This window comes from Aedes aegypti, chromosome 3 (genome assembly GCF_002204515.2).
Source record: "Aedes aegypti strain LVP_AGWG chromosome 3, AaegL5.0 Primary Assembly, whole genome shotgun sequence".
Classification (NCBI taxonomy): domain Eukaryota; kingdom Metazoa; phylum Arthropoda; class Insecta; order Diptera; family Culicidae; genus Aedes; species Aedes aegypti.
In genome coordinates this window covers 386,406,102-386,422,385 of record NC_035109.1, presented here as the reverse complement: position 1 = coordinate 386,422,385, position 16,284 = coordinate 386,406,102, and positions in this window count along the sequence as shown.

Here is a 16,284-nt window from a genome sequence, read left to right as displayed (position 1 = left end):
TTTTTCTGTACTTTCAAATAATCACATAAAAAATTATTGTTTTCCTCCATTTCGATTTTTTTTTCCAAAATCTGTAATTTTTTAAAAAATCATAACTTTTTTGTCCATAATTCTTTAATTTTGAAACATTGTGCAATAAATCACATAAGTTGTCCCCTAAAACATATCCAAAAATAAAAAAAGTCGAAACTGCGTTTCTGGAGAAAATCGATTTTAAAATTTTGTTTTTGAAATAAAAAAAATCTGTAACTTTTTTTTACCGTGTATATTTTTCTCCATATAGTACTAAGCAATATCTACAACTTTGTAGAAGATCTCAAATCGATCGGACAAACCGTTTTCGAGTTAAAGTTTTTTTAAAAGATTTGCCATGCATTTTCCGATACGCCTTTCTCAAAAATAAGGCGAGGTTCAAAATGGCGGTCTGAAGGTGCAAAATGGCATTTTTGGTCATAAAGAATCTGTATGAAAATTTTCAGGCGATTCAAAAAATGCAAAAATTAAATTAAAAAAAAAATCGTCATGTTCGGTGGAATTGCTCTATTATTAAACAATATAGTGCAATGAAAATTCTGAATCTAACAAATTTAAAATTATGACCACGAATTTGTTCTAGTATCTCCTGTGTGCGCCGCTTATATTACGACTAACGGTCATGTTATACTCACATTCTTTGGACTAGTTCGACACAGGAGCACATCGAGAGCGCTTGTAGGGTCGATGGACAAGATTGGATGGGTGGTAAGAGAAGCTCCCGTACAGCAGAGCAGAAATCGTTTAAAGACTATAGGACCACGATAGGTAGTGAACAAGACAAGCAAGAATAGACCGTTCAACTGGTACTATTCTGTGTTATCTTGCTGAGATGTGCTTAAGTTGGCTTGCTCGTGTGCTTTGTTGAGGATTTCACGCTAGCCTGGGAAGGATAAGAGCACAGACTGAGACTCGGCAGTTTGAATTAATTTTAGTTTAAGCAACAACTATCCAGGAATGAAACTCGGGACGAACGGATGACAGAAAAGTATTCAAAAGTAATTCGAAAGATATTAAAGCGAAAGCCTGAGGTGATGAAGAGATTTATAGTTGCATTAGGGGGAATCATAAATCAGATAAAGTTGCAATTCCGTTGGACGAAGCTGCTTGGAAACGAGAGCTAATTCTGATTTAATTTGAGAAAATATAAACGCGTAGCTCATTCGTTCCTAGGAACGTCAAGGTGACTTTCTACAACTGTCAGCTAAATCCAAACTAAACAAACATTTCGCTTAGTCCCGGAAGAAGCCACGACACGGTTGCGTTGTTTTGCTTGTAAATATGTACCCTTTAGAGAAAGTTTTGCTTGTTAATGGTAAGCTGCTTACCGTCGTTTTGGCAATACACCCGCGGCATCTTGTCTACGCTCTAGAAGACCATCCTCAAAAGCGTAGTGACAGCCAGCAGAAGCAGCTGACTTTACAAAGATTAATCGCAGAGCACGTTTCTTCTCGTGCTGGCGTAAAAGGCTTCTCCTCAGTTTTGAAAACCCGCGTGAAAATTGTCTACCACAACATCGACCGCAACCAGCAAGGACCGCTTCTCTAGGCAAATTATTTCATAGTCAACGAACATTGGCTAATTTGTATGCAAATGGAAGCTTGCCAACTCGTCAGACAGAAGAAGGTTTGGAGTGATTATTATGTACGAACTATACGGGGAAGGGCATTTTTAAAACATATATGCTTAAACCTCATCCTCACAGTCTCTCGTCACCTTAAACTTATTTACCTTGAACAAGCCTTAGATTTTAAAAAGATAGGAGTTCCAATTGTTGAACGGTACAATTATTCGCTTAATGCCATTAAACAAGTCAATAATCGAAGAAAGGACGTTTCCGAAATGCGCGCATTCTTCCAAGGGTGATGTTGATAATTGCATCGAAATGAGCAATCAGTTCGATGTTTTAGAAAAAATGTCCATGTAACTTGGGAACATTTCCAGACGCATGGAAGAAATTTCCAGAACCCCATTCAGTGCCGTAAGTGCCAAAAGCGGGACCAACTTTGCCGTATGGATACTAAATTCATGATTTGCAGATGCTCTTCTCACGTTAAGATCGTCTGTCCTGGAAGATGGAAGGAACGGCAATTCCCCAGGCAGAATCTTCAACAATTTTCGGTTAACAAACGCTTGTCTAATAATAATACGCATCAGGTAAATGCATTCCTTTGATTTTTCTCTAGAAATTCTTAAAGCCATTCTTTAGAATTTATTACAGAAATTCCTCAGAATAAACATCCAAAGATCTTCCATCTCAATTAAATTTGTTTTAGTAATTCAAATCCTAGGCATCCTTAATCATTTCATTCACAGATTTTGTTTAAACACTTCTGAAGTTCTTGAATAACTTTTTCAAAATTCTTTCCAGGAATCCCTCAAGTATTCAGTGGTTCCTACATAGGTTGTCCAAAAAACCTTCAAGAACTTCACATATTCAACTCCAAGGATTCTTCCAATAACTCCTCCAGGGATTCTTCCGGAAATTTCTCCAGAAATATCTTTAAACATTCCTGTTTGATTCACTGAAAGAATTTCTTCTAGAATTCCTACGGGAGTTCCTTCAGGATTCCTTCAAGATTTTCTGGAAGAATTCTTGAAGAATTCCTAAACTGCCGTTATACGCATAATTGTCCCATGTTCCAAAATATGCAATCGAGAAAAACGCGTTTAAAGATTTTAACTCATTTAGGCCTCGTATTGACCAGGTGTGTAGTAAATTAAATTTAAATCTTCACAATAGTATAAATAATAGCCTGTTTTTTAGAGTCAAGAGTTTATATTATGGGAATATAGTAAATTTAGAATCGAAATTCAAAGTGGGACTGTTATGCCTAGAAATACGGGTTTTTTGGTGAATTTCTACGCATAACAGTCCCACTGATAGTAGTGACCAATTATGTGCAAAGCATACTACTGTAGATGACCGTTCTTACGTATAGATTGAACCGAATGTAGAGGACGTGTATCCTCAAGACTATGTTCAGGCGCCTAATGAAGGCTCAAGTGACATGTGCAAAACGGAGCCGCGTGAAGAAATACGATTTTATAGTTTGGGATGGAAAGCAAAGTTTTCTGTATGTGTGATAATGAGACAATGTATGAGTTAATGAAAGAAAGAGTGGATGAGTAAGTTAGAGAGTTTATAAGATGTAATAAGTTCCTATATCGACTCTTCCAACTGCAGGCTTGACAGAAACTCATCTGCGAATTCAAGGTTATTCTGCGGAATAAATATTTAACTCAAAATTCACGACACAAATCTTCACACGATTTGACATTTCTTTGGACTCTGTTTGCAAAAACCTTGATATTTGATACATCGCAAATTATGTTTTATAACCATCAACATATTTGCCACTTGCACCGAAGAGCCAATTATGCGGAATAATCCAGTATGTGGAAAGGTCATCCAAAATCTTTTGAACTGTTCTTCTTTTGACTTGACTTTGACTTCTTCTTGACTTTATCAAGTTTGATATGTCGCAAGATAGTTCTTAGGACCGCCAATATAATAGCCACTTCCTCTGGAGAACAGGGTATCCAAAACAACCTGGCATGTTATCAAGTCATCCAAGAACCTTTGAATTACCCTTCTTTAGCCTTGATTTGGGAATTTATGAAGTTTGATGTTGCCAGCAAGGATTCAGAACCGACAGTTTAGAGGTCAGTTCCCCAGGGAACCGGGAATTCGGAACAATCCGACATGTGGTCAAGCCATTCAAATACATTTGAACCACTTTTAGACTTGATATGAAAATTCATAAAAATTGATATGTCGCAAGTCAGGTTTTAGATTCGCCAATATAATGGCCATTTTCATCAGTGAACCGGTATCCGGAACAATCCAGCATGTGGTCAAGTCATCCAAAAACGGTCGAACGATTTTTATTTAGACTTTGTTTGCTAAATCATGAAGTTGATTTGTCACAAGCCCGAGCAAAGTCGAATAACAACCGCATAACTTAGTGATAACAAGATGTACATCATGATTTCATTTAGTTATTTTTTGTTATCAACACGAAGACTCTTGTTATCAACGAATTTTGAGCTGTCAGATCGAGGATATCACCGACGGGTGAATGACGTCAAATGTTTGTTATCATAATTCGATCTTTATAACTAATTGATAACATAATGAGTTATCAATTAGGAAAACTGTCTGGATAACAAAACTTGTTATCAATGTGTTTCAAATGATAACACAATGAGATATTTGTCCATGCATGGACTCGAATTTAAAGTGATTACTGATTCTTCAAGTGGGATTATTCCAGTACTCCCCATGATGAATCCTTAATTACGGTGAATTTCTAATCGATGACCGCGGTTCCAAAAACTAGAAAAATTTGGGATTGACTCAGAAAATTGAACTGAAATTCATTGAAAAACGGATGGGAAATAATATTTTGATATTGAAAATTTCAATCAAATTTGACGTCAGGTTCGCATGAATGATGAATGCACCCGATAATACATAAAACAGGTTGTGTTCCACATGGGATGTAAAGCCAACGTAAGAAGATGTTCAAAACGATTTTCCCAAACTCAAGCTAATTCAAAACTGACAACTGAATATTTTGTACAAGATCAGCGCAGCGAATTGTATAGTGTGACAGTTATGCGTAGAAATACAGTAGTGGGACAGTTATGCGTGGAAATTCAACAATGGGACAAATTGACTCGGCTTGCTTTTCATTGAGTTTCCGAACAAAGTAAATTTTTGGTAAGTGTTTTCTAAAACTATACGTAAAAATAAACTGTTTGATGACAAAAAGTCAAAATGCACAAAAAGTAACATGGGACAATTATGCGTATAACGGCAGTAAAGAGGTTCCCGAAAAAAATTCCTGGTGGAACTAGAGAAATCCCTGAAGGAACTCCTGCAAGGACCCCTGCAGGAACTTGTTGAGGAATCCCTGAAGGATATACCTAAAGGATTCCCTGGAGGAATCTCTGGAGGAACTCTTGGATGAATGCTAGTAGAAAACCCTGAAGGAACTGCTGGAGGTATTCTTGAAGGAACTTCTGGTAATATTTCTGAAAAAAAACTCCAGAACAAAGTTTTGCATGAACTCCTGAAAGAATCCAAAGAGGAGCTTATGGAGGAATTCATAAAGGAACTCCTGAGAGAATCCCTGAAAGCGCTGGTGAAGAAATCCCAGACAAAATACTAGGAAGAACTCCTTAGGAATCTCTCGAGGAACTCTTAGGGGACCTCCTAGAAGAATCCTTGGAGGAACTCTTGGAGGAATTGCTTGAGGAATATTTGGAGGAATTTCTGAAGTATCTCCTGGAAAGAAACTCCTGGAGGAACTCCTGAAGGATCTCCTAGGGAAATTCCTGGAAAAAAAATCCTCCAAGAGTTTCTTGAGACATTCCTCCAAGAGTTTCTTGAAAAAATCCTATAGTAGTTCCTTCAGGAATACCACCAAGAAGAATCTCTGCAGAAGTTTCTTCAGGGATTCCTCCAAGAGTTCCTTCAGGAATTCCTCCACGAGTTTCTTCAGGAATTTCTCTAGGAGTTCCTTTAATAATTCGCTCACGAGCTCTTTCAGATATTCTTCATGGTGGAATTCCTGAAGGATCTCTTGAAAAAATTCTTGAAGGAACTCTTGAATGAACTCCTGAGGGATTTATAAAGAAACTCTTGGAGGAATTCCTGATGAGACTCCTGAATAAACTCTAGAGAAATTCCCTCCGGGAGCTCCTTCAGGAAACCCTCCACGTGTTTCTTCAGAGAGGATTTATTTTCAGAAGTTCCTTCAGGAATTCCTCCAGGAGTTCTATCAGAAATTCTTCTAGGAGTTCCTTGACGAATTTTTCCAGTAGTCTCTTCAGGAATTTCTTCAAGAGTTTCAGCAGGAATTCCTCCAGGAATTCTTTCAGAAAGTCTCCAGGAGTTCTCTAAGGATTATTTTTAGGAATTCTCTAATGAATATTTCCAGGAGTTCCTTCAGGAAGTCCTTCAGGAGTTCAAGAATTCCTCCAAGTGTTCACTAGTTTCTTCAATAATTCCACCAGGATTTCTTTCGGTAATTCCTCCAGGATTTCCTTCAGCTATTTCTTTAAGACTTCCTTTACTAATTTCTCATAGACTTTCTTCAAGAAGTCCTTCAGGAGTTTCTTTCAGGAATTCCTCCAGAAGTTCCTTTAGGAATTCCTCCAGGAGTTTCTTCGGGAAGTCCTCCAGAAGTTCATTAAGCAATTCTACCAGGAGTTTCATCAGAAATTGCTCGAGGAATTCATTGAGAAATTTTTCCACGAGTTTCTTCAAAAGTTTTGTCAGGAATTTATCCAGGAGTTTCTTCAGCAATTCTTACAGGAGTTTCTTCAAAAGTTCTTAAAGGAGTTTCTGCATGAATTTTTCCAAGAGTTCCTTCAAGAGGGCCTTCAGGAATTCCTCTAGTAATTCTTCCAGGATTTCCATAAGCAACTCCTCCAAGAATTCCTTTCAGAATTCTTCTAGGAGATCATTCAGGAATTTCTGCAAAAGTTCCTATAAGGGATTCCTCATTAATGAGAAATTCCCTTCATGGGTTCCTCCTGGAGTTTCTTAAGGGATTCCTCCTTGAGTTACTCCATGTATTCCTCTTAATAAATTTCACAAGGAATACCTCGAAGAGGTCCTACATGGACTCCTCCAGGAGTTCTTCCAGGGAGTTACTAGGAGTTCTTGCAAAATATTCTCTAGAAATTCCTTAAGGAGTTTCTGGAATTCTAGAAAAGAATCAGCTCCTGGAAGAATCCCTGAAGAGATAATTCTCGGAAGAATCCCTAGAGAAATTTTTAGATTTGTCTCTGCAGGAATTTCAATAAAGAATCTCCTTGTTTTTCGTAGGAATTGTTAAAGAATTCCAGTACGAATCCTTGAAGGATTTCCATAGCAATCTGAAAAGGACTTCTTCTTCTTTCTTCTTTCTTCTTTCTTCTTTCTTCTTTCTGGCGTTACGTCCCCACTGGGACAGAGCCTTCTTCTCAGCTTAGTGGTCTTATGAGCACTTCCACAGTTATTAACTGAGGGCTTACTATGCCAATGACCGTTTTTGCATGTGTATATCGTGTGGCAAGTACGAACATACTCTATGCCCTGGGAAGTCGAGAAAATTTCCGATCCAAAAAGATCCTCGACCGGTGGGATTCGAACCCACGACCCTCAGCTTGGTCATGCTGAATATCTGCGCGTTCACTGCTACGGCTATATAGGCCCTACTTACTTACTTATTTGGCTTTACATAAATTATCTTGATAAAGCCTCGCCAACAATAATTCGCCAATTCACTCGGTTCATGGCCGCTTCTCTCCATCCTCGACTGTGACCCACGCTCTCCAGATCCTGGTGCACCTGGTCAATCCACCTAGCTCGCTGTGCTCCACGCCTTCTTGTTCCGACCGGATTTGTAGCGAACACCATCTTTACAGGGTTGTTGTCCGGCAGTCTTGCAACATGCCCTGCCCAGCGTATCCTTCCAGCTTTGGCTACCTTCACGATACTGGGTTCGCCGTAGAGTTGAGCGAGCTCGTGGTTCATCCTTCACCGCCACACGCCGTTCTTCTGTACGCCGCCGAAGATCGTCCTTAGCACTCGGCGTTCGAAAACCCCAAGAGCTTGCAAGTCCTCCTCGAGCATAGTCCAAGCTTCATGCCCGTAGAGGACTACCGGTCTTATGAGCGTTTTGTACATCGTACATTTGGTGCGGGGGTGAATCTTTCTTGACCGCAGTTTCTTCTGGAGCCCATAGTAAGTACGACTTCTAAATAAAAAAAAAATCCCCGTATAGATTCCTTGATGGACTTACAGTCGACTCTCTACAACTCGATGTTCTATAACTCGATATATTCTATAACTCGATGGATTTTGCGGTCCCTTCAAATTCTTATACATCATGCTCTCCATAAGTCGATATTTCCATTAGTCGATACCACGTGGGAGGAAAATTTCCCTCCACAACTCGATATCCATCTAATAACCCTTTTTTATACAGGGAGACATATACCATTTCTGGTTTGGCAGAGAATAAAGGACTTGCAAGTTGTAATAAAGCTTAGCTTAGCTTAGCTTAGACTGACTACACATATTGTTACGACGAGACCCCCCGTTGCAGCTCAACTGTGGCGTAGAGATCTAGATAGGCCAACAACAGTACCGATCGCTGTCTTGCTGTCGCTGATGCGAGGAAACGTCTGTTGAACAATACCTAGTTAGAAATCAATAACAATGATCATGCATTCTTGAAATTCATTTCGATTGCCTAATACTATTCTTAAAGATAATAATTCAAACCTAAAAGTTAATATTCGTGATCTTAATCTACATCTATTTATGCTTAAAATTGAATTAGTGGCAAGTCACAAACGAATTTATTGAAATAGTACGGTTTATTATACATGCGAGAGTGAAATCAATGAATTAAAACTATGATCTTATGTATTCTTAACTCTAGGGTAAAAGGGAGGACATACAAAGCTACACATTAAAACTTAAGTTGACTACCCATTCGTGTACACAGGAAATTGAGTTGTAAGTACGATAAAATTATTGTAATAGCCATAGTTGAAAGAACTTCAAATTGATATAGTGATCCAGACCATTTGACCGACAAGTCGTGATACGATCTTGAGATCCAAGGTTCAGCTAAAAATGTAAGTCACAATTAACTCAAGTTCTACGAAAAATATTAATTAAACGATCGTTTTAGCTTAAAGCTTACTCTCACCAAGATACTGGTATTCGGTTTGCTGTTAAGAAGTTGAAGAATCTTCCCCACCACAACATCCTTTAAGATTTTTAGGACGTGGGATTAGGATGGAAGGACATCACGATACGTCGGCGGATCTGTGCAGCATATGCCACCTCCCAGGCACAGAAATGTCCCCCATGACTGTTTGTGATGAATGTCGACAGTGGGAACATTTTAGTTGTGCGGGTGTGAGCGAATCCGTCCAAGTTCGCCCTTACAACTGCAAACACTGCCAGAAATCGCAGTCTAACAAACCACCTAGTCGCATTCTGAGATCACGAACCAGAGATAATAAGTCTACGAAGGAGTCAGAAGGAAAGTCAGCGAACGCGTCGGAAGGGAAATCCGTCAAAGTAACTGTGGCCAAATCAACTACTGATACCGTGAGTAAGGTACCGTCGCTGCGCAGCTGTAGCACTCGATCGTCCGCTGTGCGGAGACAATTAGAGCTGGCAGAAGAAGAAGCAAGGCTAAAGCAAAAGGAGCTTGAAGAAGAGGAGGAGATTCGTATGCGTGAGCTCGAGGAGGAGCAACGCCAATTAGAGGAGAAGAAGAAGCTCTTGGAAGAAGAATCACGTCTGCGACAACGCAGATTGGAAGCGGAAAAGGCACACTTGGTAAAGCAACAGTTCCTTCGTAGGGAGTCGCTCGAGAAAAAGAACGAGATTGTTCTGCAGATATCGGAACGAGGCAGCGTCGTGAGTTCCATTCCAAACTCGCGCGACAAAGTGTCCGATTGGTTGAATACTCAATCCTCTTGTGGGAAGACCGGAGAGAAGGCAGCGAAGACTCAATGTACCCCTCATGCCATACTGGTCCCTCCGGCCCCAAAAGAGTCGCAAATCAAGCAAGGAAATCCGGCAATGGAGGCGATGCCGAACCAGAACGTACAATATCGATATGCCGCACGTGTTACGAAGGGTGTAGATTTGGTACAGCAAACGGATCTGTTCGTTGCTGATCTAAACCCTGAAAGGCCACTTCATCTGCAGTCAGCTGTTCAAACATCACCTGGGCAACGCACCTTTCAATCGAAAGGAATCCCCTCGGTTACGATCAGAGAACCATTCTTTCGATACGTGTCGAGCTCAGAACCAGTTCGTCGAGAAAATCCACCTCCCGTCGAATCGTTTTCATACCGTCCGCTTCCAACCCGTGATGTGTGTTCACAACGCGTTATTTTCTCTGAACCGCCCGTTCACCAAAACCCTAGTCGTTGGAATCTCCCATTCCGACATCAATCTTCTCCTATAGCGCATCTTTCGCCTATGGGAAATGTTTCGGATTCACGTTATCCTCGAGACGACAGTCCACGACCCGATAGTAATACTTGCGGTCCAACGCTTCATAATCATGAGCCAGCAAGAAGCTGCCATCCTTTGATGTACCGGGATAACCCAGAGACTCTGAGCTCCCAGCAAATCGCCGCCCGACAGGTAGTCGGAAGGGATTTACCAACATTCAGTGGCAACCCAACAGATTGGCCGATGTTCATAAGCAGTTTCGAACAATCGACAATTTCTTGTGGATACTCCAACGCCGAAAATCTCGTTCGTCTACAACGGTGTCTCACCGGACACGCACGGGACGCGGTACGCAGTAGACTCTTGCTGCCAGCTAGCGTACCACACGTAATTGACACTCTGCGGACGCTCTATGGACGGCCGGAACTATTAATCAGGTCAATGCTCGAGAATATTAGAAAGACACCGGGGCCTAGACACGATAGGCCAGAATCCATACTTGAATTCGGGTTAGTCGTTCAAAACTTTGTGGACCATCTTCAGGCAGCGCAACAGAGTGAACATCTCTCGAATCCAATGCTCATGCAAGAATTGGTGGAAAAGTTACCGGGACCAATGAAGATGGAATGGGCGGCCTTCAAGAGTCAGCAGATCCATTCAACGGTATTGACATTTGGGGAGTTTATGTCAAAATTGATTACTGCGGCCAGCCAGGTGAGCTTCGAACTGCCTGGTTATCAAAAGACTCCAAGGAATGAGAAGTTGCGAGTTAAGGAGAAAACCATGGTTGTTCAAACACACTCATTCGGTGGTTCTTCTGTGACCAAACAAGTAACGTCGACGGGAAATTCGCGCAAAGCAGCTCGAACATGCGGATCTTGTGGTCAAGAAGGACACAAAATAGTCGAATGCACGAAATTTAAGCAGCTGAGTCTAGAGGAACGGTGGAAATTAGTTCAAGGCAATGGATTATGCAGGACATGTTTAAACAATCATGGAAAATGGCCGTGTAAGTCGTGGCAGGGATGTGGTTATGAAGGATGTCGTCTCAAGCACCACACACTCCTTCATTCCCCTCCTTCACCGCCGTCAACTTCACATTCTGTGAACGTTTCATCCAGTCAACTTTCTTCTGGTGAGGAACAAACGTTATTCCGCGTGCTGCCCGTTGTCCTATATGGAAAAGAGAAAAGCGTAACCATATTTGCTTTCGTCGATGAAGGTTCCCAAATCACTATGTTGGAAGAAAAGGTCGCTAAGGAACTTGGCGTTGCAGGCCCTAGGAAACCGCTCACTTTACAGTGGACTGGGAATGTGAAACGCGATGAGGCGAAGTCTCAAGAAATCGATCTGGAGATAGCGGGGAAAAACAGTAGCATCCGTTATAATCTGCGTCAGGCTCGCACGGTGAGTTGTCTGGTTCTGCCTGCTCAGCGGCTGAACTACGGAGAAATGAGCGCGCGTTTTCCGCATCTAAAAGGTCTTCCGATCGAGGACTACAATCAAATTCAACCGAAACTGTTAATTGGTTTGGACAATCTTCGCCTAGTTGTCCCATTGAAGCTACGTGAAGGAGGGTTGTACGACCCCATTGCCGCAAAGTGTCGTCTTGGCTGGGGAATTTACGGTAGCTCACCAAATCAGTCAGCACCAAGAGCTCTGGTTAACTTCCACACTGCTGCAGCAAAAAGTCAAGACGATTTGCTCAATGATCAGCTGCGAGATTACTTTACACTTGATGATTGTGATGTCTCCGCTGCTGGTAAAATATTGGATTCGGAGGACGACAAAAGAGCAAAGCAGCTACTTGCTGAGACAACTCGACGGACAACTGGTGGATTCGAAACCGGTCTGCTATGGAAGGAACAGGACTCGGATTTCCCTAATACCTACCCTATGGCAGTCCGACGGATGAAGTCTTTGGAGAGGAAGCTGCGTGGTAATTCGTCCTTGATGCAGAGAGTACAACAGCAAATAAGTGAATTTGAAAGGAAAGGTTATATACGAAAAGCCAGTGAAGCAGAAATCTCCTCCGTTGATACGCGGAAAACCTGGTTCCTTCCCCTTGGAGTTGTCATCAATCCGAAGAAACCAGAAAAGATCAGGCTCATCTGGGATGCCGCAGCGAAAGTTGACGGAGTTTCATTCAACTCTCACCTGCTAAAGGGCCCCGACCTACTAACTCCCTTGCCGAAAGTGCTCAGTGGTTTTCGTCTGTTCCCTGTTGCGGTCTCGGGCGACATAAGGGAGATGTTTCTTCAAATTAAATTGCAAGAACGAGACCGAAGGGCGCAGATGTTTGTCTTCCGTAGTAATCCTGATGAACCATTGCAAACCTACGTTATCAACGTCACTATGTTCGGATCCACTTGTTCACCGTCATCAGCCCAATACGTGAAGAATCTGAACGCTGAAGAGTTTGCCCAGGAGTACCCACGAGCTGCTATTGCCATAAAAGATCACCACTACGTTGATGACTACCTGGACAGCTTTAAATCTATCGACGAAGCTGTTGACGTAGTCAACGAAGTAAAATATGTCCACTCCAAGGCAGGGTTTGAAATCCGAAACTTCCTTTCCAATGAAGAAGTTGTGCTGCGAAAAATAGGAGAATCTGAACGAGAATTATCGAAGGATCTCGCACTTGTCCGCGCGGAAATAACCGAATCTGTTCTCGGCATGAAGTGGGTGCCAAACTACGACGTTTTCACCTATACCTTTGCGATGCGAAATGATTTGCAGCCGATTCTTGATGAGTACCATACACCAACGAAACGAGAGGTTCTGAAGGTGATAATGAGTTTGTTCGACCCTTTAGGCTTTGTATCGTTCTTTCTCGTGCATGGTAAAGTGCTGATGCAGGATGTATGGGCCGCCGGGACTAATTGGGACGAACAAATCAACGATGAATTGTGTCTGCGTTGGCGCCGATGGATCCAGTACTTCCCACAGCTAGACACAGTGCGAATCCCGCGATGTTACTTTAGCACGCCTTTCCCCACAAGCTTCGATCGACTAGAGATTCACGTACTTGTCGATGCTAGTGACGCTGCTTACGCATGCGTAGCCTATTACCGCATTGAAACCGAAAGCGGTATACAGGTGGCGCTCATTTGTTCCAAAACTAAAGTAGCTCCACTTAAGGTTTTGTCAATCCCCCGATTGGAATTGAAAGCGGCAGTTCTAGGAACCCGTCTTCTCGAATCTATTCAAGGCTACCACACCTATCCAATTAGCAGGAGAGTTATCTGGAGTGATTCCAGCACTGTATTAGCCTGGATACGGTCGGAACATCGGCGGTACAACAAGTTTGTTGCAGTACGTATTGGCGAAATTCTCACAACAACCAATGCCCGGGAGTGGAAGTGGGTCCCATCTAAGCTGAACGTAGCTGATATTGGCACGAAATGGAAAAACGGGCCTGATTTCTCACCTGCTAATCCATGGTTTTTTGGCCCTTCATTTCTTCATGAGCCAGAAGAAAACTGGCCTCAACAAACTCCGAGTACAACTACGATAGAAGAACTTCGAGAGAGTCACACTCACATGGCTGTCTCACCGTTTATCGATACTACAAAATTTAGCTCTTGGTCACGACTTCATCGCGCAATGGCATTTGCGCTTCGATTCGTGGACAATATACGCCTCAAACAAAAAGGATCGATGCTTCGCTTAGGAGCACTTCATCAGGATGAGTTGAAGCGAGCCGAAGAAGCCCTCTGGAAAATGGCACAAGCTGAAGTCTTTCCTGAAGAGATAGCCGTCCTTTCTGCAACGCAAGGGTCATCAGAAGCTTATCACGGGCGTATTGCAAAGTCAAGTCCGATTTACAAAACCTGGCCGTATCTTGACCAAAGAGGAGTACTTCGAATGCGTGGCCGAATTGGTGCTGCTCCCTTTGCGCCGTTTGAAGCGAAGTACCCTGCCATCCTTCCAAGGCAACACTTTATGACGTTTCTGATAGCAGACTGGTACCACCGTCTTTATCGCCATGCTAACCGTGAGACCGTCGCAAATGAAATGCGTCAACGATTCGAGATCTCAAAACTACGCTCTTTGATTGAAAAGGTGTCTAAGAAATGTATGATGTGTCGATTGAGAAAAGCAAAGCCAAGCCCCCCTGTGATGGCACCACTTCCTATAGCCCGACTTCAGCCGTTTATCCGTCCTTTCACTTACGTTGGACTTGACTATTTCGGACCTGTACTGGTAAAAGTCGGACGTAGTCAGGTAAAAAGATGGATAGCTTTATTCACGTGTCTTACTATCCGTGCTGTGCATTTAGAGGTCGTTCACAGTCTATCCACCCAATCATGTATTATGGCTGTACGTCGTTTCATCGCCCGCCGCGGCTCCCCAGCTGAGTTCTACACGGACAATGGTACTTGCTTCCAGGGTGCCAGTAGGGAATTAGTACGAGAACAAGTTCTAGCCAGGAACGACGCTCTAGCTACCGTTTTCACGAACGCCAATACAAAATGGCGTTTTATACCGCCAGCAGCCCCACATATGGGAGGAGCATGGGAACGATTGGTACGATCGGTAAAAGTAGCGGTAGGAGCTATTACTGATGCCCCTCGCAGACCAGATGACGAGACTCTAGAGACGATTATGCTGGAAGCCGAATCGATGATCAATACCCGACCGCTCACGTACATCCCTCTCGAATCAGCGGACCAAGAGGCGCTGACTCCCAACCACTTTTTGTTGGGGTCTTCCAATGGGCACAAAATTCAACCAGACGGTGTAATCGAAGGACAGACGGCTTTGCGAAGTAGCTGGAAGCTAGCACAAGCCATCACCAGTGGATTTTGGACTAGATGGATCAAGGAGTATCTTCCCGTAATTACACGAAGAGGAAAGTGGGTCGAAGAAGCGCGGGACTTAGTTGTCGGAGATCTGGTCCTTATAGTTGGCGGATCAACAAGGGACCAGTGGATTCGAGGCCGCGTAGAGGAAGTCATTCCTGGACGGGATGGAAGAGTTCGGCAAGCAGTCGTTCGGACAGCTTCAGGGATTCTACGACGACCAGCTGCAAAACTAGCGTTGCTCGACGTTACGGCGAGTAGTAAACCCGACCAGAGTTCCAGAGAACCAGGAAGTTCACCAGGGTTTACGGGAGGGGGGATGTTACGACGAGACCCCCCGTTGCAGCTCAACTGTGGCGTAGAGATCTAGATAGGCCAACAACAGTACCGATCGCTGTCTTGCTGTCGCTGATGCGAGGAAACGTCTGTTGAACAATACCTAGTTAGAAATCAATAACAATGATCATGCATTCTTGAAATTCATTTCGATTGCCTAATACTATTCTTAAAGATAATAATTCAAACCTAAAAGTTAATATTCGTGATCTTAATCTACATCTATTTATGCTTAAAATTGAATTAGTGGCAAGTCACAAACGAATTTATTGAAATAGTACGGTTTATTATACATGCGAGAGTGAAATCAATGAATTAAAACTATGATCTTATGTATTCTTAACTCTAGGGTAAAAGGGAGGACATACAAAGCTACACATTAAAACTTAAGTTGACTACCCATTCGTGTACACAGGAAATTGAGTTGTAAGTACGATAAAATTATTGTAATAGCCATAGTTGAAAGAACTTCAAATTGATATAGTGATCCAGACCATTTGACCGACAAGTCGTGATACGATCTTGAGATCCAAGGTTCAGCTAAAAATGTAAGTCACAATTAACTCAAGTTCTACGAAAAATATTAATTAAACGATCGTTTTAGCTTAAAGCTTACTCTCACCAAGATACTGGTATTCGGTTTGCTGTTAAGAAGTTGAAGAATCTTCCCCACCACAACACATATCAATGGTTGCTATTCCGTGATTGACCGAAGTCAGTGAAAATGCACAAAGAATCAACTAGAAGTTCGGCTGAGATTGGCCATAATCTTCTTCAATGTGCATAATTCAGTGCCTCTATTTGAACAAGGTCAATAACGGCGCCGGCCACGTCCTTGCAGTCAGGTGGGATTGGGGGAAGGAATGTTAGTGTGTAACCTTTGCTATTTGGAGACCGTGTTTGCCTCTGCATCTCCACAAAGGTTACTGGGAGGGATGTTTGTTAATGGGGAGGATCGTTGGGTCAAAGGATTCACTTTGATAAGCGATTAGACCATAATAAACAATGATTTGTGAGATATATACATGCTTATACGTAAATATAATAGTTCATATAATTTCTATGTAGAGGAAAATTATGCCGACACTTGAGGTGACGAACCATTCAAAGTTTGTTGAACAA